Raw genomic sequence first — 21550 nt, 5'->3', positions numbered from 1 at the left:
CTTCCTTCCTTCCTTCCTTCCTTCCTTCCTTCCTTCCTTCCTTCCTTCCTTCCTTCCTTCCTCTTATGCTGTTTATGTAATAAGAGGGGACGATACACAGAAGAGAGAGAGTGGCCCAACACACTAGACTAGCAGTCTTCTGATCAATCTGCAGCTGGCAAGGTGGGGGAAAGACTTTATTTTGCACCTGCTGGGATATGCATTGGCAGAAGCTCTGAGGGCTGGGCCTTTCCTTTTGCCTGTAAAAACAAAAAGCAGCCCTCCTCCCTCCAGCCCTGAGAGCATGGGTGTGACACTGGCAAAAGCAGCATCTCCCCTTTGGTAAAGATGACCATTGCAAAGCTGCTCACTCAGAGCTCGATCGTGCTCGATCAGGCGAGATATATTTAGGTCACCAGCAAAGTCTGTTCTCTTTTCTTGCGTAGGGTGAGCATTCACAGAGCCCAGCTTCGTTGACAAGAGTGCAAAAGGTGTATACTAAAAGCTTTCTGCTTTACTTGAGCGCCATGGCCGTTATTATATTTTGGCTGCTCCAAGCAATCTCTGTCCAGCCTATGCAAATTTCCAGCTCAAATTTTCCCAGCACTCAAAAAGTCCCTCCTCCCGCCAGCTATGCTTTCAGGAAGTTCAGCAGAAGCAGTCCAACTTCTGTTCCCAGTTCAGAGGAAAAGCTTTCTCGGGCCAGAGAAAGCCAGGGAATCACTGTACCGGCAAGTGCATTTCTTACAACTGGTAATCCCTCAGAACACAGAAATGAAGAAGCTGTATATGAAAATGTGATATTTCTTTGGTACACTAACCTATGTAACTAATATGCACCATTTCAGAGGACGGAGCGGACCCAACTGTGATCCCAGAGACCCAAATACCCAGCAGTAGGGAAAAGAAATCCTCTCTGTGCTCTGCAACATTACATACACAAAATGAAGGCGCGTGCATTTTATTATTGGCCCCATATACACAATACATGTGAGGATGCTTGCCTTCCCAGTGTATTTCTCAAGCTCTTGAGAGCATATGCTATTTCCATGGGAACGCAAATAAGTTCATACTTTACATTTGTGTGTGACAAAAGGGGAAAAAAACGATTTTGTGTAAAATGCCAGCAGAGAGTGTTTCTGCCCGGTCTCGAACGTGCTAACCACTACACTACAGAAACAACTGCTTGCATCCCTTTGTAGGGACTGGGAGAACAGGTGCAAAGGGCTTTGCAAGTGGACCTGCTTAAAGACTAATCAAATGCCTTGCGCCTGAAGCTCACACAATCCAGCCTAAAACATACGTCCTATCAAGCATGCGCACATATACAAGTATGCCTGTTGAGGGTCTATGCAGCGTACAGAGGGAAGGACATATTTCCACTTTGAGATCGGACGGCCAAAACTCACAAGCAAATCAAGGAATGTTACTGAGAGCTAACAGAGAACACAAAGTGCTTGTCGCAAGGACATGGCAGGCAAAGAGGTTCAGGAAGTGAATTGTTCATCGACTACTGCTTACCGAGAAAGCCAGAGAGTCTGTCCAATGAAAATAACATTGGAAAAAAAAAAAGGAGCTCAAGTTACCCACCTTGATCGGGCTCCTCCGGACCTCTCGCACCCAAAGCGAGAATCATACCCCTAGACCAACGAGCCACGGTCCTGTGATCATCTGACGGAATTGTACTCAGCGTTTCCACCCCCCTTAGGCTTCGAGGCCAAGAATGCCTATTCCTGAAGTTTGTTCCTGCCGCTGAAAGCCTTGTCGGTGTATGAGCCAAATGAATGCCCCAGTCGGCACGCTCTGACTGTCTTCATAGCTCTTCTTCTCGTCCTGAAGGTGTTGGCACATTGACATCAGGATCAATGAAGCTGGTGGCACACCCTCCCTTCCATTCGCCCGTGAAGGGTACGTATAAAAGAGCTGTTGATGCACAGAAGAAGAAATCTAGCATAACACCAACGCGGTCTGCTGATCAATTGAAAGTGGACAAAGTGAGCGAGTGAGAGCCTTCATTTTGCACCGGATCTGCATTGGCAGAAGCTCTGAGGGCTAGGAATTTTCTTTTGCCCTTGAAAAAAAGAAAAATCCAATATCACATCTGCCTGGGTGCATGAACATTGCTCAGGGAAAAGCAGCGCCACCCTTCTGTAAGAAATAGCATTGCACAACTGCTCCCTCAGCTTTCCATCCAACTATACATAAGCACGCACATATGCAGGCATGCAATTTTAATTCATCACATATTCGGAGCAAATGTGAGTGCGCTCGTCTACTCAGAATTTATTTCAAAGCGTGTCAGAGGAACTGCTTCTTCCGTTGCAACTGCAAATAAGTTCATGGCTTGAGCTTCGAGATGGTGGAACATGAAAAGTGTAAAATGCCACCCTCTGCTGTTTCTGCCCGGTCTCGAACCAGGGACCTTTCGCGTGTAAGGCGAACGTGATAACCACTACACTACAGAAACTGCTGCATGCTATGCCCTCTGGCGGTTGAGAGAATAGGGTCAAGTAACAGTGCAATTGTCTCTGTTTGAACACTTATCAAATGCCTCACGCCCAAAGCTTTACAAATGCAGCTCATCACACACACGGCGTTACAAGCATGAACACTCAGACAAGTGTGCCAGCTGAGAGGCCGTGCAGTCTGAAGATGTAAGGGCCTCTTTAGGCATTGGTATGGGACAGCCATGAATTAACAAACAAATCCAGAAAGGTGACTGAGAGCTACTTGGGACTCCTTAATGCATGGCGCAATGAGGCGGTCCGCAAAGAGGCTTAGGAAGCCCAATGTTCATCGACCATTGTCCATCCATCAGTCCAGAGTCTATAGAATTGAAAAACACATGTGTAAAAAAGTATCGGGCCAGGCACCAATCAATGGGCTCGTCCGGGATTTGAACCCGGGACCTCTCGCACCCGAAGCGAGAATCATACCCCTAGACCAACGAGCCTACACTTGCAGAGTAGTCTAGACAATATGTAGGGATTTGACTTGGCAGTTGTACCTCTTGAGGATTGTAGCACAAGAGTATCTCTTCCTAACGTTTGCTCCTAAAGCCCGTCCTCGTCCCTAAATGATGCAAAGGCTGAGCGTCTTCACAGGTCTACTCCTCATCCCGAAGGTTGGTGGACCATTGACATCAGGGTGAAAGGTGCTTGCGATACACTGTTCCTTCCTTCCTTCCTTCCTTCCTTCCTTCCTTCCTTCCTTCCTTCCTTCCTTCCTTCCTTCCTTCCTTCCTTCCTTCCTTCCTTCCTTCCTTCCTTCCTTCCTTCCTTCCTTCCTTCCTTCCTTCCTTCCTTCCTTCCTTCCTTCCTTCCTTCCTTCCTTCCTTCCTTCCTTCCTTCCTTCCTTCCTTCCTTCCTTCCTTCCTTCCTTCCTTCCTTCCTCTTATGCTGTTTATGCAATAAGAGGGGACGATACACAGAAGAGAGAGAGTGGCCCAACACACTAGACTAGCAGTCTTCTGATCAATCTGCAGCTGGCAAGGTGGGGGAAAGACTTTATTTTGCACCTGCTGGGATATGCATTGGCAGAAGCTCTGAGGGCTGGGCCTTTCCTTTTGCCTGTAAAAACAAAAAGCAGCCCTCCTCCCTCCAGCCCTGAGAGCATGGGTGTGACACTGGCAAAAGCAGCATCTCCCCTTTGGTAAAGATGACCATTGCAAAGCTGCTCACTCAGAGCTCGATCGTGCTCGATCAGGCGAGATATATTTAGGTCACCAGCAAAGTCTGTTCTCTTTTCTTGCGTAGGGTGAGCATTCACAGAGCCCAGCTTCGTTGACAAGAGTGCAAAAGGTGTATACTAAAAGCTTTCTGCTTTACTTGAGCGCCATGGCCGTTATTATATTTTGGCTGCTCCAAGCAATCTCTGTCCAGCCTATGCAAATTTCCAGCTCAAATTTTCCCAGCACTCAAAAAGTCCCTCCTCCCGCCAGCTATGCTTTCAGGAAGTTCAGCAGAAGCAGTCCAACTTCTGTTCCCAGTTCAGAGGAAAAGCTTTCTCGGGCCAGAGAAAGCCAGGGAATCACTGTACCGGCAAGTGCATTTCTTACAACTGGTAATCCCTCAGAACACAGAAATGAAGAAGCTGTATATGAAAATGTGATATTTCTTTGGTACACTAACCTATGTAACTAATATCCACCATTTCAGAGGACGGAGCGGACCCAACTGTGATCCCAGAGACCCAAATACCCAGCAGTAGGGAAAAGAAATCCTCTCTGTGCTCTGCAACATTACATACACAAAATGAAGGCGCGTGCATTTTATTATTGGCCCCATATACACAATACATGTGAGGATGCTTGCCTTCCCAGTGTATTTCTCAAGCTCTTGAGAGCATATGCTATTTCCATGGGAACGCAAATAAGTTCATACTTTACATTTGTGTGTGACAAAAGGGGAAAAAAACGATTTTGTGTAAAATGCCAGCAGAGAGTGTTTCTGCCCGGTCTCGAACGTGCTAACCACTACACTACAGAAACAACTGCTTGCATCCCTTTGTAGGGACTGGGAGAACAGGTGCAAAGGGCTTTGCAAGTGGACCTGCTTAAAGACTAATCAAATGCCTTGCGCCTGAAGCTCACACAATCCAGCCTAAAACATACGTCCTATCAAGCATGCGCACATATACAAGTATGCCTGTTGAGGGTCTATGCAGCGTACAGAGGGAAGGACATATTTCCACTTTGAGATCGGACGGCCAAAACTCACAAGCAAATCAAGGAATGTTACTGAGAGCTAACAGAGAACACAAAGTGCTTGTCGCAAGGACATGGCAGGCAAAGAGGTTCAGGAAGTGAATTGTTCATCGACTACTGCTTACCGAGAAAGCCAGAGAGTCTGTCCAATGAAAATAACATTGGAAAAAAAAAAAGGAGCTCAAGTTACCCACCTTGATCGGGCTCCTCCGGACCTCTCGCACCCAAAGCGAGAATCATACCCCTAGACCAACGAGCCACGGTCCTGTGATCATCTGACGGAATTGTACTCAGCGTTTCCACCCCCCTTAGGCTTCGAGGCCAAGAATGCCTATTCCTGAAGTTTGTTCCTGCCGCTGAAAGCCTTGTCGGTGTATGAGCCAAATGAATGCCCCAGTCGGCACGCTCTGACTGTCTTCATAGCTCTTCTTCTCGTCCTGAAGGTGTTGGCACATTGACATCAGGATCAATGAAGCTGGTGGCACACCCTCCCTTCCATTCGCCCGTGAAGGGTACGTATAAAAGAGCTGTTGATGCACAGAAGAAGAAATCTAGCATAACACCAACGCGGTCTGCTGATCAATTGAAAGTGGACAAAGTGAGCGAGTGAGAGCCTTCATTTTGCACCGGATCTGCATTGGCAGAAGCTCTGAGGGCTAGGAATTTTCTTTTGCCCTTGAAAAAAAGAAAAATCCAATATCACATCTGCCTGGGTGCATGAACATTGCTCAGGGAAAAGCAGCGCCACCCTTCTGTAAGAAATAGCATTGCACAACTGCTCCCTCAGCTTTCCATCCAACTATACATAAGCACGCACATATGCAGGCATGCAATTTTAATTCATCACATATTCGGAGCAAATGTGAGTGCGCTCGTCTACTCAGAATTTATTTCAAAGCGTGTCAGAGGAACTGCTTCTTCCGTTGCAACTGCAAATAAGTTCATGGCTTGAGCTTCGAGATGGTGGAACATGAAAAGTGTAAAATGCCACCCTCTGCTGTTTCTGCCCGGTCTCGAACCAGGGACCTTTCGCGTGTAAGGCGAACGTGATAACCACTACACTACAGAAACTGCTGCATGCTATGCCCTCTGGCGGTTGAGAGAATAGGGTCAAGTAACAGTGCAATTGTCTCTGTTTGAACACTTATCAAATGCCTCACGCCCAAAGCTTTACAAATGCAGCTCATCACACACACGGCGTTACAAGCATGAACACTCAGACAAGTGTGCCAGCTGAGAGGCCGTGCAGTCTGAAGATGTAAGGGCCTCTTTAGGCATTGGTATGGGACAGCCATGAATTAACAAACAAATCCAGAAAGGTGACTGAGAGCTACTTGGGACTCCTTAATGCATGGCGCAATGAGGCGGTCCGCAAAGAGGCTTAGGAAGCCCAATGTTCATCGACCATTGTCCATCCATCAGTCCAGAGTCTATAGAATTGAAAAACACATGTGTAAAAAAGTATCGGGCCAGGCACCAATCAATGGGCTCGTCCGGGATTTGAATCCGGGACCTCTCGCACCCGAAGCGAGAATCATACCCCTAGACCAACGAGCCTACACTTGCAGAGTAGTCTAGACAATATGTAGGGATTTGACTTGGCAGTTGTACCTCTTGAGGATTGTAGCACAAGAGTATCTCTTCCTAACGTTTGCTCCTAAAGCCCGTCCTCGTCCCTAAATGATGCAAAGGCTGAGCGTCTTCACAGGTCTACTCCTCATCCCGAAGGTTGGTGGACCATTGACATCAGGGTGAAAGGTGCTTGCGATACACTGTTCCTTCCTTCCTTCCTTCCTTCCTTCCTTCCTTCCTTCCTTCCTTCCTTCCTTCCTTCCTTCCTTCCTTCCTTCCTTCCTTCCTTCCTTCCTTCCTTCCTTCCTTCCTTCCTTCCTTCCTTCCTTCCTTCCTTCCTTCCTTCCTTCCTTCCTTCCTTCCTTCCTTCCTTCCTTCCTTCCTTCCTTCCTTCCTTCCTTCCTCTTATGCTGTTTATGTAATAAGAGGGGACGATACACAGAAGAGAGAGAGTGGCCCAACACACTAGACTAGCAGTCTTCTGATCAATCTGCAGCTGGCAAGGTGGGGGAAAGACTTTATTTTGCACCTGCTGGGATATGCATTGGCAGAAGCTCTGAGGGCTGGGCCTTTCCTTTTGCCTGTAAAAACAAAAAGCAGCCCTCCTCCCTCCAGCCCTGAGAGCATGGGTGTGACACTGGCAAAAGCAGCATCTCCCCTTTGGTAAAGATGACCATTGCAAAGCTGCTCACTCAGAGCTCGATCGTGCTCGATCAGGCGAGATATATTTAGGTCACCAGCAAAGTCTGTTCTCTTTTCTTGCGTAGGGTGAGCATTCACAGAGCCCAGCTTCGTTGACAAGAGTGCAAAAGGTGTATACTAAAAGCTTTCTGCTTTACTTGAGCGCCATGGCCGTTATTATATTTTGGCTGCTCCAAGCAATCTCTGTCCAGCCTATGCAAATTTCCAGCTCAAATTTTCCCAGCACTCAAAAAGTCCCTCCTCCCGCCAGCTATGCTTTCAGGAAGTTCAGCAGAAGCAGTCCAACTTCTGTTCCCAGTTCAGAGGAAAAGCTTTCTCGGGCCAGAGAAAGCCAGGGAATCACTGTACCGGCAAGTGCATTTCTTACAACTGGTAATCCCTCAGAACACAGAAATGAAGAAGCTGTATATGAAAATGTGATATTTCTTTGGTACACTAACCTATGTAACTAATATCCACCATTTCAGAGGACGGAGCGGACCCAACTGTGATCCCAGAGACCCAAATACCCAGCAGTAGGGAAAAGAAATCCTCTCTGTGCTCTGCAACATTACATACACAAAATGAAGGCGCGTGCATTTTATTATTGGCCCCATATACACAATACATGTGAGGATGCTTGCCTTCCCAGTGTATTTCTCAAGCTCTTGAGAGCATATGCTATTTCCATGGGAACGCAAATAAGTTCATACTTTACATTTGTGTGTGACAAAAGGGGAAAAAAACGATTTTGTGTAAAATGCCAGCAGAGAGTGTTTCTGCCCGGTCTCGAACGTGCTAACCACTACACTACAGAAACAACTGCTTGCATCCCTTTGTAGGGACTGGGAGAACAGGTGCAAAGGGCTTTGCAAGTGGACCTGCTTAAAGACTAATCAAATGCCTTGCGCCTGAAGCTCACACAATCCAGCCTAAAACATACGTCCTATCAAGCATGCGCACATATACAAGTATGCCTGTTGAGGGTCTATGCAGCGTACAGAGGGAAGGACATATTTCCACTTTGAGATCGGACGGCCAAAACTCACAAGCAAATCAAGGAATGTTACTGAGAGCTAACAGAGAACACAAAGTGCTTGTCGCAAGGACATGGCAGGCAAAGAGGTTCAGGAAGTGAATTGTTCATCGACTACTGCTTACCGAGAAAGCCAGAGAGTCTGTCCAATGAAAATAACATTGGAAAAAAAAAAAGGAGCTCAAGTTACCCACCTTGATCGGGCTCCTCCGGACCTCTCGCACCCAAAGCGAGAATCATACCCCTAGACCAACGAGCCACGGTCCTGTGATCATCTGACGGAATTGTACTCAGCGTTTCCACCCCCCTTAGGCTTCGAGGCCAAGAATGCCTATTCCTGAAGTTTGTTCCTGCCGCTGAAAGCCTTGTCGGTGTATGAGCCAAATGAATGCCCCAGTCGGCACGCTCTGACTGTCTTCATAGCTCTTCTTCTCGTCCTGAAGGTGTTGGCACATTGACATCAGGATCAATGAAGCTGGTGGCACACCCTCCCTTCCATTCGCCCGTGAAGGGTACGTATAAAAGAGCTGTTGATGCACAGAAGAAGAAATCTAGCACAACACCAACGCGGTCTGCTGATCAATTGAAAGTGGACAAAGTGAGCGAGTGAGAGCCTTCATTTTGCACCGGATCTGCATTGGCAGAAGCTCTGAGGGCTAGGAATTTTCTTTTGCCCTTGAAAAAAAGAAAAATCCAATATCACATCTGCCTGGGTGCATGAACATTGCTCAGGGAAAAGCAGCGCCACCCTTCTGTAAGAAATAGCATTGCACAACTGCTCCCTCAGCTTTCCATCCAACTATACATAAGCACGCACATATGCAGGCATGCAATTTTAATTCATCACATATTCGGAGCAAATGTGAGTGCGCTCGTCTACTCAGAATTTATTTCAAAGCGTGTCAGAGGAACTGCTTCTTCCGTTGCAACTGCAAATAAGTTCATGGCTTGAGCTTCGAGATGGTGGAACATGAAAAGTGTAAAATGCCACCCTCTGCTGTTTCTGCCCGGTCTCGAACCAGGGACCTTTCGCGTGTAAGGCGAACGTGATAACCACTACACTACAGAAACTGCTGCATGCTATGCCCTCTGGCGGTTGAGAGAATAGGGTCAAGTAACAGTGCAATTGTCTCTGTTTGAACACTTATCAAATGCCTCACGCCCAAAGCTTTACAAATGCAGCTCATCACACACACGGCGTTACAAGCATGAACACTCAGACAAGTGTGCCAGCTGAGAGGCCGTGCAGTCTGAAGATGTAAGGGCCTCTTTAGGCATTGGTATGGGACAGCCATGAATCAACAAACAAATCCAGAAAGGTGACTGAGAGCTACTTGGGACTCCTTAATGCATGGCGCAATGAGGCGGTCCGCAAAGAGGCTTAGGAAGCCCAATGTTCATCGACCATTGTCCATCCATCAGTCCAGAGTCTATAGAATTGAAAAACACATGTGTAAAAAAGTATCGGGCCAGGCACCAATCAATGGGCTCGTCCGGGATTTGAACCCGGGACCTCTCGCACCCGAAGCGAGAATCATACCCCTAGACCAACGAGCCTACACTTGCAGAGTAGTCTAGACAATATGTAGGGATTTGACTTGGCAGTTGTACCTCTTGAGGATTGTAGCACAAGAGTATCTCTTCCTAACGTTTGCTCCTAAAGCCCGTCCTCGTCCCTAAATGATGCAAAGGCTGAGCGTCTTCACAGGTCTACTCCTCATCCCGAAGGTTGGTGGACCATTGACATCAGGGTGAAAGGTGCTTGCGATACACTGTTCCTTCCTTCCTTCCTTCCTTCCTTCCTTCCTTCCTTCCTTCCTTCCTTCCTTCCTTCCTTCCTTCCTTCCTTCCTTCCTTCCTTCCTTCCTTCCTTCCTTCCTTCCTTCCTTCCTTCCTTCCTTCCTTCCTTCCTTCCTTCCTTCCTTCCTTCCTTCCTTCCTTCCTCTTATGCTGTTTATGTAATAAGAGGGGACGATACACAGAAGAGAGAGAGTGGCCCAACACACTAGACTAGCAGTCTTCTGATCAATCTGCAGCTGGCAAGGTGGGGGAGAGACTTTATTTTGCACCTGCTGGGATATGCATTGGCAGAAGCTCTGAGGGCTGGGCCTTTCCTTTTGCCTGTAAAAACAAAAAGCAGCCCTCCTCCCTCCAGCCCTGAGAGCATGGGCGTGACACTGGCAAAAGCAGCATCTCCCCTTTGGTAAAGATGACCATTGCACAGCTGCTCACTCAGAGCTCGATCGTGCTCGATCAGGCGAGATATATATTTAGGTCACCAGCAAAGTCTGTTCTCTTTTCTTGCGTAGGGTGAGCATTCACAGAGCCCAGCTTCGTTGACAAGAGTGCAAAAGGTGTATACTAAAAGCTTTCTGCTTTACTTGAGCGCCATGGCCGTTATTATATTTTGGCTGCTCCAAGCAATCTCTGTCCAGCCTATGCAAATTTCCAGCTCAAATTTTCCCAGCACTCAAAAAGTCCCTCCTCCCGCCAGCTATGCTTTCAGGAAGTTCAGCAGAAGCAGTCCAACTTCTGTTCCCAGTTCAGAGGAAAAGCTTTCTCGGGCCAGAGAAAGCCAGGGAATCACTGTACCGGCAAGTGCATTTCTTACAACTGGTAATCCCTCAGAACACAGAAATGAAGAAGCTGTATATGAAAATGTGATATTTCTTTGGTACACTAACCTATGTAACTAATATGCACCATTTCAGAGGACGGAGCGGACCCAACTGTGATCCCAGAGACCCAAATACCCAGCAGTAGGGAAAAGAAATCCTCTCTGTGCTCTGCAACATTACATACACAAAATGAAGGCGCGTGCATTTTATTATTGGCCCCATATACACAATACATGTGAGGATGCTTGCCTTCCCAGTGTATTTCTCAAGCTCTTGAGAGCATATGCTATTTCCATGGGAACGCAAATAAGTTCATACTTTACATTTGTGTGTGACAAAAGGGGAAAAAAACGATTTTGTGTAAAATGCCAGCAGAGAGTGTTTCTGCCCGGTCTCGAACGTGCTAACCACTACACTACAGAAACAACTGCTTGCATCCCTTTGTAGGGACTGGGAGAACAGGTGCAAAGGGCTTTGCAAGTGGACCTGCTTAAAGACTAATCAAATGCCTTGCGCCTGAAGCTCACACAATCCAGCCTAAAACATACGTCCTATCAAGCATGCGCACATATACAAGTATGCCTGTTGAGGGTCTATGCAGCGTACAGAGGGAAGGACATATTTCCACTTTGAGATCGGACGGCCAAAACTCACAAGCAAATCAAGGAATGTTACTGAGAGCTAACAGAGAACACAAAGTGCTTGTCGCAAGGACATGGCAGGCAAAGAGGTTCAGGAAGTGAATTGTTCATCGACTACTGCTTACCGAGAAAGCCAGAGAGTCTGTCCAATGAAAATAACATTGGAAAAAAAAAAAGGAGCTCAAGTTACCCACCTTGATCGGGCTCCTCCGGACCTCTCGCACCCAAAGCGAGAATCATACCCCTAGACCAACGAGCCACGGTCCTGTGATCATCTGACGGAATTGTACTCAGCGTTTCCACCCCCCTTAGGCTTCGAGGCCAAGAATGCCTATTCCTGAAGTTTGTTCCTGCCGCTGAAAGCCTTGTCGGTGTATGAGCCAAATGAATGCCCCAGTCGGCACGCTCTGACTGTCTTCATAGCTCTTCTTCTCGTCCTGAAGGTGTTGGCACATTGACATCAGGATCAATGAAGCTGGTGGCACACCCTCCCTTCCATTCGCCCGTGAAGGGTACGTATAAAAGAGCTGTTGATGCACAGAAGAAGAAATCTAGCATAACACCAACGCGGTCTGCTGATCAATTGAAAGTGGACAAAGTGAGCGAGTGAGAGCCTTCATTTTGCACCGGATCTGCATTGGCAGAAGCTCTGAGGGCTAGGAATTTTCTTTTGCCCTTGAAAAAAAGAAAAATCCAATATCACATCTGCCTGGGTGCATGAACATTGCTCAGGGAAAAGCAGCGCCACCCTTCTGTAAGAAATAGCATTGCACAACTGCTCCCTCAGCTTTCCATCCAACTATACATAAGCACGCACATATGCAGGCATGCAATTTTAATTCATCACATATTCGGAGCAAATGTGAGTGCGCTCGTCTACTCAGAATTTATTTCAAAGCGTGTCAGAGGAACTGCTTCTTCCGTTGCAACTGCAAATAAGTTCATGGCTTGAGCTTCGAGATGGTGGAACATGAAAAGTGTAAAATGCCACCCTCTGCTGTTTCTGCCCGGTCTCGAACCAGGGACCTTTCGCGTGTAAGGCGAACGTGATAACCACTACACTACAGAAACTGCTGCATGCTATGCCCTCTGGCGGTTGAGAGAATAGGGTCAAGTAACAGTGCAATTGTCTCTGTTTGAACACTTATCAAATGCCTCACGCCCAAAGCTTTACAAATGCAGCTCATCACACACACGGCGTTACAAGCATGAACACTCAGACAAGTGTGCCAGCTGAGAGGCCGTGCAGTCTGAAGATGTAAGGGCCTCTTTAGGCATTGGTATGGGACAGCCATGAATTAACAAACAAATCCAGAAAGGTGACTGAGAGCTACTTGGGACTCCTTAATGCATGGCGCAATGAGGCGGTCCGCAAAGAGGCTTAGGAAGCCCAATGTTCATCGACCATTGTCCATCCATCAGTCCAGAGTCTATAGAATTGAAAAACACATGTGTAAAAAAGTATCGGGCCAGGCACCAATCAATGGGCTCGTCCGGGATTTGAACCCGGGACCTCTCGCACCCGAAGCGAGAATCATACCCCTAGACCAACGAGCCTACACTTGCAGAGTAGTCTAGACAATATGTAGGGATTTGACTTGGCAGTTCTACCTCTTGAGGATTGTAGCACAAGAGTATCTCTTCCTAACGTTTGCTCCTAAAGCCCGTCCTCGTCCCTAAATGATGCAAAGGCTGAGCGTCTTCCCAGGTCTACTCCTCATCCCGAAGGTTGGTGGACCATTGACATCAGGGTGAAAGGTGCTTGCGATACACTGTTCCTTCCTTCCTTCCTTCCTTCCTTCCTTCCTTCCTTCCTTCCTTCCTTCCTTCCTTCCTTCCTTCCTTCCTTCCTTCCTTCCTTCCTTCCTTCCTTCCTTCCTTCCTTCCTTCCTTCCTTCCTTCCTTCCTTCCTTCCTTCCTTCCTTCCTTCCTTCCTTCCTTCCTTCCTTCCTTCCTTCCTTCCTTCCTTCCTCTTATGCTGTTTATGTAATAAGAGGGGACGATACACAGAAGAGAGAGAGTGGCCCAACACACTAGACTAGCAGTCTTCTGATCAATCTGCAGCTGGCAAGGTGGGGGAGAGACTTTATTTTGCACCTGCTGGGATATGCATTGGCAGAAGCTCTGAGGGCTGGGCCTTTCCTTTTGCCTGTAAAAACAAAAAGCAGCCCTCCTCCCTCCAGCCCTGAGAGCATGGGCGTGACACTGGCAAAAGCAGCATCTCCCCTTTGGTAAAGATGACCATTGCACAGCTGCTCACTCAGAGCTCGATCGTGCTCGATCAGGCGAGATATATTTAGGTCACCAGCAAAGTCTGTTCTCTTTTCTTGCGTAGGGTGAGCATTCACAGAGCCCAGCTTCGTTGACAAGAGTGCAAAAGGTGTATACTAAAAGCTTTCTGCTTTACTTGAGCGCCATGGCCGTTATTATATTTTGGCTGCTCCAAGCAATCTCTGTCCAGCCTATGCAAATTTCCAGCTCAAATTTTCCCAGCACTCAAAAAGTCCCTCCTCCCGCCAGCTATGCTTTCAGGAAGTTCAGCAGAAGCAGTCCAACTTCTGTTCCCAGTTCAGAGGAAAAGCTTTCTCGGGCCAGAGAAAGCCAGGGAATCACTGTACCGGCAAGTGCATTTCTTACAACTGGTAATCCCTCAGAACACAGAAATGAAGAAGCTGTATATGAAAATGTGATATTTCTTTGGTACACTAACCTATGTAACTAATATGCACCATTTCAGAGGACGGAGCGGACCCAACTGTGATCCCAGAGGCCCAAATACCCAGCAGTAGGGAAAAGAAATCCTCTCTGTGCTCTGCAACATTACATACACAAAATGAAGGCGCGTGCATTTTATTATTGGCCCCATATACAGAATACATGTGAGGATGCTTGCCTTCCCAGTGTATTTCTCAAGCTCTTGAGAGCATATGCTATTTCCATGGGAACGCAAATAAGTTCATACTTTACATTTGTGTGTGACAAAAGGGGAAAAAAACGATTTTGTGTAAAATGCCAGCAGAGAGTGTTTCTGCCCGGTCTCGAACGTGCTAACCACTACACTACAGAAACAACTGCTTGCATCCCTTTGTAGGGACTGGGAGAACAGGTGCAAAGGGCTTTGCAAGTGGACCTGCTTAAAGACTAATCAAATGCCTTGCGCCTGAAGCTCACACAATCCAGCCTAAAACATACGTCCTATCAAGCATGCGCACATATACAAGTATGCCTGTTGAGGGTCTATGCAGCGTACAGAGGGAAGGACATATTTCCACTTTGAGATCGGACGGCCAAAACTCACAAGCAAATCAAGGAATGTTACTGAGAGCTAACAGAGAACACAAAGTGCTTGTCGCAAGGACATGGCAGGCAAAGAGGTTCAGGAAGTGAATTGTTCATCGACTACTGCTTACCGAGAAAGCCAGAGAGTCTGTCCAATGAAAATAACATTGGAAAAAAAAAAAGGAGCTCAAGTTACCCACCTTGATCGGGCTCCTCCGGACCTCTCGCACCCAAAGCGAGAATCATACCCCTAGACCAACGAGCCACGGTCCTGTGATCATCTGACGGAATTGTACTCAGCGTTTCCACCCCCCTTAGGCTTCGAGGCCAAGAATGCCTATTCCTGAAGTTTGTTCCTGCCGCTGAAAGCCTTGTCGGTGTATGAGCCAAATGAATGCCCCAGTCGGCACGCTCTGACTGTCTTCATAGCTCTTCTTCTCGTCCTGAAGGTGTTGGCACATTGACATCAGGATCAATGAAGCTGGTGGCACACCCTCCCTTCCATTCGCCCGTGAAGGGTACGTATAAAAGAGCTGTTGATGCACAGAAGAAGAAATCTAGCACAACACCAACGCGGTCTGCTGATCAATTGAAAGTGGACAAAGTGAGCGAGTGAGAGCCTTCATTTTGCACCGGATCTGCATTGGCAGAAGCTCTGAGGGCTAGGAATTTTCTTTTGCCCTTGAAAAAAAGAAAAATCCAATATCACATCTGCCTGGGTGCATGAACATTGCTCAGGGAAAAGCAGCGCCACCCTTCTGTAAGAAATAGCATTGCACAACTGCTCCCTCAGCTTTCCATCCAACTATACATAAGCACGCACACATGCAGGCATGCAATTTTAATTCATCACATATTCGGAGCAAATGTGAGTGCGCTCGTCTACTCAGAATTTATTTCAAAGCGTGTCAGAGGAACTGCTTCTTCCGTTGCAACTGCAAATAAGTTCATGGCTTGAGCTTCGAGATGGTGGAACATGAAAAGTGTAAAATGCCACCCTCTGCTGTTTCTGCCCGGTCTCGAACCAGGGACCTTTCGCGTGTAAGGCGAACGTGATAACCACTACACTACAGAAACTGCTGCATGCTATGCCCTCTGGCGGTTGAGAGAATAGGGTCAAGTAACAGTGCAATTGTCTCTGTTTGAACACTTATCAAATGCCTCACGCCCAAAGCTTTACAAATGCAGCTCATCACACACACGGCGTTACAAGCATGAACACTCAGACAAGTGTGCCAGCTGAGAGGCCGTGCAGTCTGAAGATGTAAGGGCCTCTTTAGGCATTGGTATGGGACAGCCATGAATTAACAAACAAATCCAGAAAGGTGACTGAGAGCTACTTGGGACTCCTTAATGCATGGCGCAATGAGGCGGTCCGCAAAGAGGCTTAGGAAGCCCAATGTTCATCGACCATTGTCCATCCATCAGTCCAGAGTCTATAGAATTGAAAAACACATGTGTAAAAAAGTATCGGGCCAGGCACCAATCAATGGGCTCGTCCGGGATTTGAACCCGGGACCTCTCGCACCCGAAGCGAGAATCATACCCCTAGACCAACGAGCCTACACTTGCAGAGTAGTCTAGACAATATGTAGGGATTTGACTTGGCAGTTGTACCTCTTGAGGATTGTAGCACAAGAGTATCTCTTCCTAACGTTTGCTCCTAAAGCCCGTCCTCGTCCCTAAATGATGCAAAGGCTGAGCGTCTTCACAGGTCTACTCCTCATCCCGAAGGTTGGTGGACCATTGACATCAGGGTGAAAGGTGCTTGCGATACACTGTTCCTTCCTTCCTTCCTTCCTTCCTTCCTTCCTTCCTTCCTTCCTTCCTTCCTTCCTTCCTTCCTTCCTTCCTTCCTTCCTTCCTTCCTTCCTTCCTTCCTTCCTTCCTTCCTTCCTTCCTTCCTTCCTTCCTTCCTTCCTTCCTTCCTTCCTTCCTTCCTTCCTTCCTTCCTTCCTTCCTTCCTTCCTTCCTTCCTTCCTTCCTTCCTCTTATGCTGTTTATGTAATAAGAGGGGACGATACACAGAAGAGAGAGAGTGGCCCAACACACTAGACTAGCAGTCTTCTGATCAATCTGCAGCTGGCAAGGTGGGGGAAAGACTTTATTTTGCACCTGCTGGGATATGCATTGGCAGAAGCTCTGAGGGCTGGGCCTTTCCTTTTGCCTGTAAAAACAAAAAGCAGCCCTCCTCCCTCCAGCCCTGAGAGCATGGGTGTGACACTGGCAAAAGCAGCATCTCCCCTTTGGTAAAGATGACCATTGCAAAGCTGCTCACTCAGAGCTCGATCGTGCTCGATCAGGCGAGATATATTTAGGTCACCAGCAAAGTCTGTTCTCTTTTCTTGCGTAGGGTGAGCATTCACAGAGCCCAGCTTCGTTGACAAGAGTGCAAAAGGTGTATACTAAAAGCTTTCTGCTTTACTTGAGCGCCATGGCCGTTATTATATTTTGGCTGCTCCAAGCAATCTCTGTCCAGCCTATGCAAATTTCCAGCTCAAATTTTCCCAGCACTCAAAAAGTCCCTCCTCCCGCCAGCTATGCTTTCAGGAAGTTCAGCAGAAGCAGTCCAACTTCTGTTCCCAGTTCAGAGGAAAAGCTTTCTCGGGCCAGAGAAAGCCAGGGAATCACTGTACCGGCAAGTGCATTTCTTACAACTGGTAATCCCTCAGAACACAGAAATGAAGAAGCTGTATATGAAAATGTGATATTTCTTTGGTACACTAACCTATGTAACTAATATCCACCATTTCAGAGGACGGAGCGGACCCAACTGTGATCCCAGAGACCCAAATACCCAGCAGTAGGGAAAAGAAATCCTCTCTGTGCTCTGCAACATTACATACACAAAATGAAGGCGCGTGCATTTTATTATTGGCCCCATATACACAATACATGTGAGGATGCTTGCCTTCCCAGTGTATTTCTCAAGCTCTTGAGAGCATATGCTATTTCCATGGGAACGCAAATAAGTTCATACTTTACATTTGTGTGTGACAAAAGGGGAAAAAAACGATTTTGTGTAAAATGCCAGCAGAGAGTGTTTCTGCCCGGTCTCGAACGTGCTAACCACTACACTACAGAAACAACTGCTTGCATCCCTTTGTAGGGACTGGGAGAACAGGTGCAAAGGGCTTTGCAAGTGGACCTGCTTAAAGACTAATCAAATGCCTTGCGCCTGAAGCTCACACAATCCAGCCTAAAACATACGTCCTATCAAGCATGCGCACATATACAAGTATGCCTGTTGAGGGTCTATGCAGCGTACAGAGGGAAGGACATATTTCCACTTTGAGATCGGACGGCCAAAACTCACAAGCAAATCAAGGAATGTTACTGAGAGCTAACAGAGAACACAAAGTGCTTGTCGCAAGGACATGGCAGGCAAAGAGGTTCAGGAAGTGAATTGTTCATCGACTACTGCTTACCGAGAAAGCCAGAGAGTCTGTCCAATGAAAATAACATTGGAAAAAAAAAAAAGGAGCTCAAGTTACCCACCTTGATCGGGCTCCTCCGGACCTCTCGCACCCAAAGCGAGAATCATACCCCTAGACCAACGAGCCACGGTCCTGTGATCATCTGACGGAATTGTACTCAGCGTTTCCACCCCCCTTAGGCTTCGAGGCCAAGAATGCCTATTCCTGAAGTTTGTTCCTGCCGCTGAAAGCCTTGTCGGTGTATGAGCCAAATGAATGCCCCAGTCGGCACGCTCTGACTGTCTTCATAGCTCTTCTTCTCGTCCTGAAGGTGTTGGCACATTGACATCAGGATCAATGAAGCTGGTGGCACACCCTCCCTTCCATTCGCCCGTGAAGGGTACGTATAAAAGAGCTGTTGATGCACAGAAGAAGAAATCTAGCACAACACCAACGCGGTCTGCTGATCAATTGAAAGTGGACAAAGTGAGCGAGTGAGAGCCTTCATTTTGCACCGGATCTGCATTGGCAGAAGCTCTGAGGGCTAGGAATTTTCTTTTGCCCTTGAAAAAAAGAAAAATCCAATATCACATCTGCCTGGGTGCATGAACATTGCTCAGGGAAAAGCAGCGCCACCCTTCTGTAAGAAATAGCATTGCACAACTGCTCCCTCAGCTTTCCATCCAACTATACATAAGCACGCACATATGCAGGCATGCAATTTTAATTCATCACATATTCGGAGCAAATGTGAGTGCGCTCGTCTACTCAGAATTTATTTCAAAGCGTGTCAGAGGAACTGCTTCTTCCGTTGCAACTGCAAATAAGTTCATGGCTTGCGCTTCGAGATGGTGGAACATGAAAAGTGTAAAATGCCACCCTCTGCTGTTTCTGCCCGGTCTCGAACCAGGGACCTTTCGCGTGTAAGGCGAACGTGATAACCACTACACTACAGAAACTGCTGCATGCTATGCCCTCTGGCGGTTGAGAGAATAGGGTCAAGTAACAGTGCAATTGTCTCTGTTTGAACACTTATCAAATGCCTCACGCCCAAAGCTTTACAAATGCAGCTCATCACACACACGGCGTTACAAGCATGAACACTCAGACAAGTGTGCCAGCTGAGAGGCCGTGCAGTCTGAAGATGTAAGGGCCTCTTTAGGCATTGGTATGGGACAGCCATGAATTAACAAACAAATCCAGAAAGGTGACTGAGAGCTACTTGGGACTCCTTAATGCATGGCGCAATGAGGCGGTCCGCAAAGAGGCTTAGGAAGCCCAATGTTCATCGACCATTGTCCATCCATCAGTCCACAGTCTATAGAATTGAAAAACACATGTGTAAAAAAAGTATCGGGCCAGGCACCAATCAATGGGCTCGTCCGGGATTTGAACCCGGGACCTCTCGCACCCGAAGCGAGAATCATACCCCTAGACCAACGAGCCTACACTTGCAGAGTAGTCTAGACAATATGTAGGGATTTGACTTGGCAGTTGTACCTCTTGAGGATTGTAGCACAAGAGTATCTCTTCCTAACGTTTGCTCCTAAAGCCCGTCCTTGTCCCTAAATGATGCAAAGGCTGAGCGTCTTCACAGGTCTACTCCTCATCCCGAAGGTTGGTGGACCATTGACATCAGGGTGAAAGGTGCTTGCGATACACTGTTCCTTCCTTCCTTCCTTCCTTCCTTCCTTCCTTCCTTCCTTCCTTCCTTCCTTCCTTCCTTCCTTCCTTCCTTCCTTCCTTCCTTCCTTCCTTCCTTCCTTCCTTCCTTCCTTCCTTCCTTCCTTCCTTCCTTCCTTCCTTCCTTCCTCTTATGCTGTTTATGTAATAAGAGGGGACGATACACAGAAGAGAGAGAGTGGCCCAACACACTAGACTAGCAGTCTTCTGATCAATCTGCAGCTGGCAAGGTGGGGGAGAGACTTTATTTTGCACCTGCTGGGATATGCATTGGCAGAAGCTCTGAGGGCTGGGCCTTTCCTTTTGCCTGTAAAAACAAAAAGCAGCCCTCCTCCCTCCAGCCCTGAGAGCATGGGCGTGACACTGGCAAAAGCAGCATCTCCCCTTTGGTAAAGATGACCATTGCACAGCTGCTCACTCAGAGCTCGATCGTGCTCGATCAGGCGAGATATATATTTAGGTCACCAGCAAAGTCTGTTCTCTTTTCTTGCGTAGGGTGAGCATTCACAGAGCCCAGCTTCGTTGACAAGAGTGCAAAAGGTGTATACTAAAAGCTTTCTGCTTTACTTGAGCGCCATGGCCGTTATTATATTTTGGCTGCTCCAAGCAATCTCTGTCCAGCCTATGCAAATTTCCAGCTCAAATTTTCCCAGCACTCAAAAAGTCCCTCCTCCCGCCAGCTATGCTTTCAGGAAGTTCAGCAGAAGCAGTCCAACTTCTGTTCCCAGTTCAGAGGAAAAGCTTTCTCGGGCCAGAGAAAGCCAGGGAATCACTGTACCGGCAAGTGCATTTCTTACAACTGGTAATCCCTCAGAACACAGAAATGAAGAAGCTGTATATGAAAATGTGATATTTCTTTGGTACACTAACCTATGTAACTAATATGCACCATTTCAGAGGACGGAGCGGACCCAACTGTGATCCCAGAGACCCAAATACCCAGCAGTAGGGAAAAGAAATCCTCTCTGTGCTCTGCAACATTACATACACAAAATGAAGGCGCGTGCATTTTATTATTGGCCCCATATACACAATACATGTGAGGATGCTTGCCTTCCCAGTGTATTTCTCAAGCTCTTGAGAGCATATGCTATTTCCATGGGAACGCAAATAAGTTCATACTTTACATTTGTGTGTGACAAAAGGGGAAAAAAACGATTTTGTGTAAAATGCCAGCAGAGAGTGTTTCTGCCCGGTCTCGAACGTGCTAACCACTACACTACAGAAACAACTGCTTGCATCCCTTTGTAGGGACTGGGAGAACAGGTGCAAAGGGCTTTGCAAGTGGACCTGCTTAAAGACTAATCAAATGCCTTGCGCCTGAAGCTCACACAATCCAGCCTAAAACATACGTCCTATCAAGCATGCGCACATATACAAGTATGCCTGTTGAGGGTCTATGCAGCGTACAGAGGGAAGGACATATTTCCACTTTGAGATCGGACGGCCAAAACTCACAAGCAAATCAAGGAATGTTACTGAGAGCTAACAGAGAACACAAAGTGCTTGTCGCAAGGACATGGCAGGCAAAGAGGTTCAGGAAGTGAATTGTTCATCGACTACTGCTTACCGAGAAAGCCAGAGAGTCTGTCCAATGAAAATAACATTGGAAAAAAAAAAAGGAGCTCAAGTTACCCACCTTGATCGGGCTCCTCCGGACCTCTCGCACCCAAAGCGAGAATCATACCCCTAGACCAACGAGCCACGGTCCTGTGATCATCTGACGGAATTGTACTCAGCGTTTCCACCCCCCTTAGGCTTCGAGGCCAAGAATGCCTATTCCTGAAGTTTGTTCCTGCCGCTGAAAGCCTTGTCGGTGTATGAGCCAAATGAATGCCCCAGTCGGCACGCTCTGACTGTCTTCATAGCTCTTCTTCTCGTCCTGAAGGTGTTGGCACATTGACATCAGGATCAATGAAGCTGGTGGCACACCCTCCCTT

General features: G+C 47.4%; 12 non-coding genes across 12 annotated transcripts; all 12 read right to left on the bottom strand.

The window, feature by feature from the left end:
• Positions 1-2373: 2373 nt before the first annotated feature.
• On the bottom strand, positions 2374-2446 carry TRNAV-UAC (transfer RNA valine (anticodon UAC)). The gene has a single exon. It is a non-coding gene; the product is annotated as a tRNA-Val (tRNA).
• A 414-nt stretch (positions 2447-2860) lies between these two features.
• TRNAP-CGG (transfer RNA proline (anticodon CGG)) lies at positions 2861-2932 on the bottom strand. Its single transcript has one exon. It is a non-coding gene; the product is annotated as a tRNA-Pro (tRNA).
• Positions 2933-5682: 2750 nt separating this feature from the next.
• TRNAV-UAC (transfer RNA valine (anticodon UAC)) lies at positions 5683-5755 on the bottom strand. Its single transcript has one exon. It is a non-coding gene; the product is annotated as a tRNA-Val (tRNA).
• A 414-nt stretch (positions 5756-6169) lies between these two features.
• On the bottom strand, positions 6170-6241 carry TRNAP-CGG (transfer RNA proline (anticodon CGG)). The gene has a single exon. It is a non-coding gene; the product is annotated as a tRNA-Pro (tRNA).
• Positions 6242-8971: 2730 nt separating this feature from the next.
• Positions 8972-9044, bottom strand: TRNAV-UAC (transfer RNA valine (anticodon UAC)). Its single transcript has one exon. It is a non-coding gene; the product is annotated as a tRNA-Val (tRNA).
• Positions 9045-9458: 414 nt separating this feature from the next.
• On the bottom strand, positions 9459-9530 carry TRNAP-CGG (transfer RNA proline (anticodon CGG)). The gene has a single exon. It is a non-coding gene; the product is annotated as a tRNA-Pro (tRNA).
• A 2700-nt stretch (positions 9531-12230) lies between these two features.
• On the bottom strand, positions 12231-12303 carry TRNAV-UAC (transfer RNA valine (anticodon UAC)). The gene has a single exon. It is a non-coding gene; the product is annotated as a tRNA-Val (tRNA).
• Positions 12304-12717: 414 nt separating this feature from the next.
• Positions 12718-12789, bottom strand: TRNAP-CGG (transfer RNA proline (anticodon CGG)). Its single transcript has one exon. It is a non-coding gene; the product is annotated as a tRNA-Pro (tRNA).
• A 2726-nt stretch (positions 12790-15515) lies between these two features.
• TRNAV-UAC (transfer RNA valine (anticodon UAC)) lies at positions 15516-15588 on the bottom strand. Its single transcript has one exon. It is a non-coding gene; the product is annotated as a tRNA-Val (tRNA).
• A 414-nt stretch (positions 15589-16002) lies between these two features.
• TRNAP-CGG (transfer RNA proline (anticodon CGG)) lies at positions 16003-16074 on the bottom strand. The gene has a single exon. It is a non-coding gene; the product is annotated as a tRNA-Pro (tRNA).
• Positions 16075-18813: 2739 nt separating this feature from the next.
• TRNAV-UAC (transfer RNA valine (anticodon UAC)) lies at positions 18814-18886 on the bottom strand. Its single transcript has one exon. It is a non-coding gene; the product is annotated as a tRNA-Val (tRNA).
• A 415-nt stretch (positions 18887-19301) lies between these two features.
• TRNAP-CGG (transfer RNA proline (anticodon CGG)) lies at positions 19302-19373 on the bottom strand. Its single transcript has one exon. It is a non-coding gene; the product is annotated as a tRNA-Pro (tRNA).
• Positions 19374-21550: the final 2177 nt, after the last annotated feature.

The sequence above is a fragment of the Ambystoma mexicanum genome, chromosome 2q (genome assembly GCF_040938575.1).
Source record: "Ambystoma mexicanum isolate Mex_15411 chromosome 2q, UKY_AmexF1_1, whole genome shotgun sequence".
Lineage (NCBI taxonomy): Eukaryota > Metazoa > Chordata > Amphibia > Caudata > Ambystomatidae > Ambystoma > Ambystoma mexicanum.
This window is presented reverse-complemented; position numbering and strand designations above follow the sequence as displayed.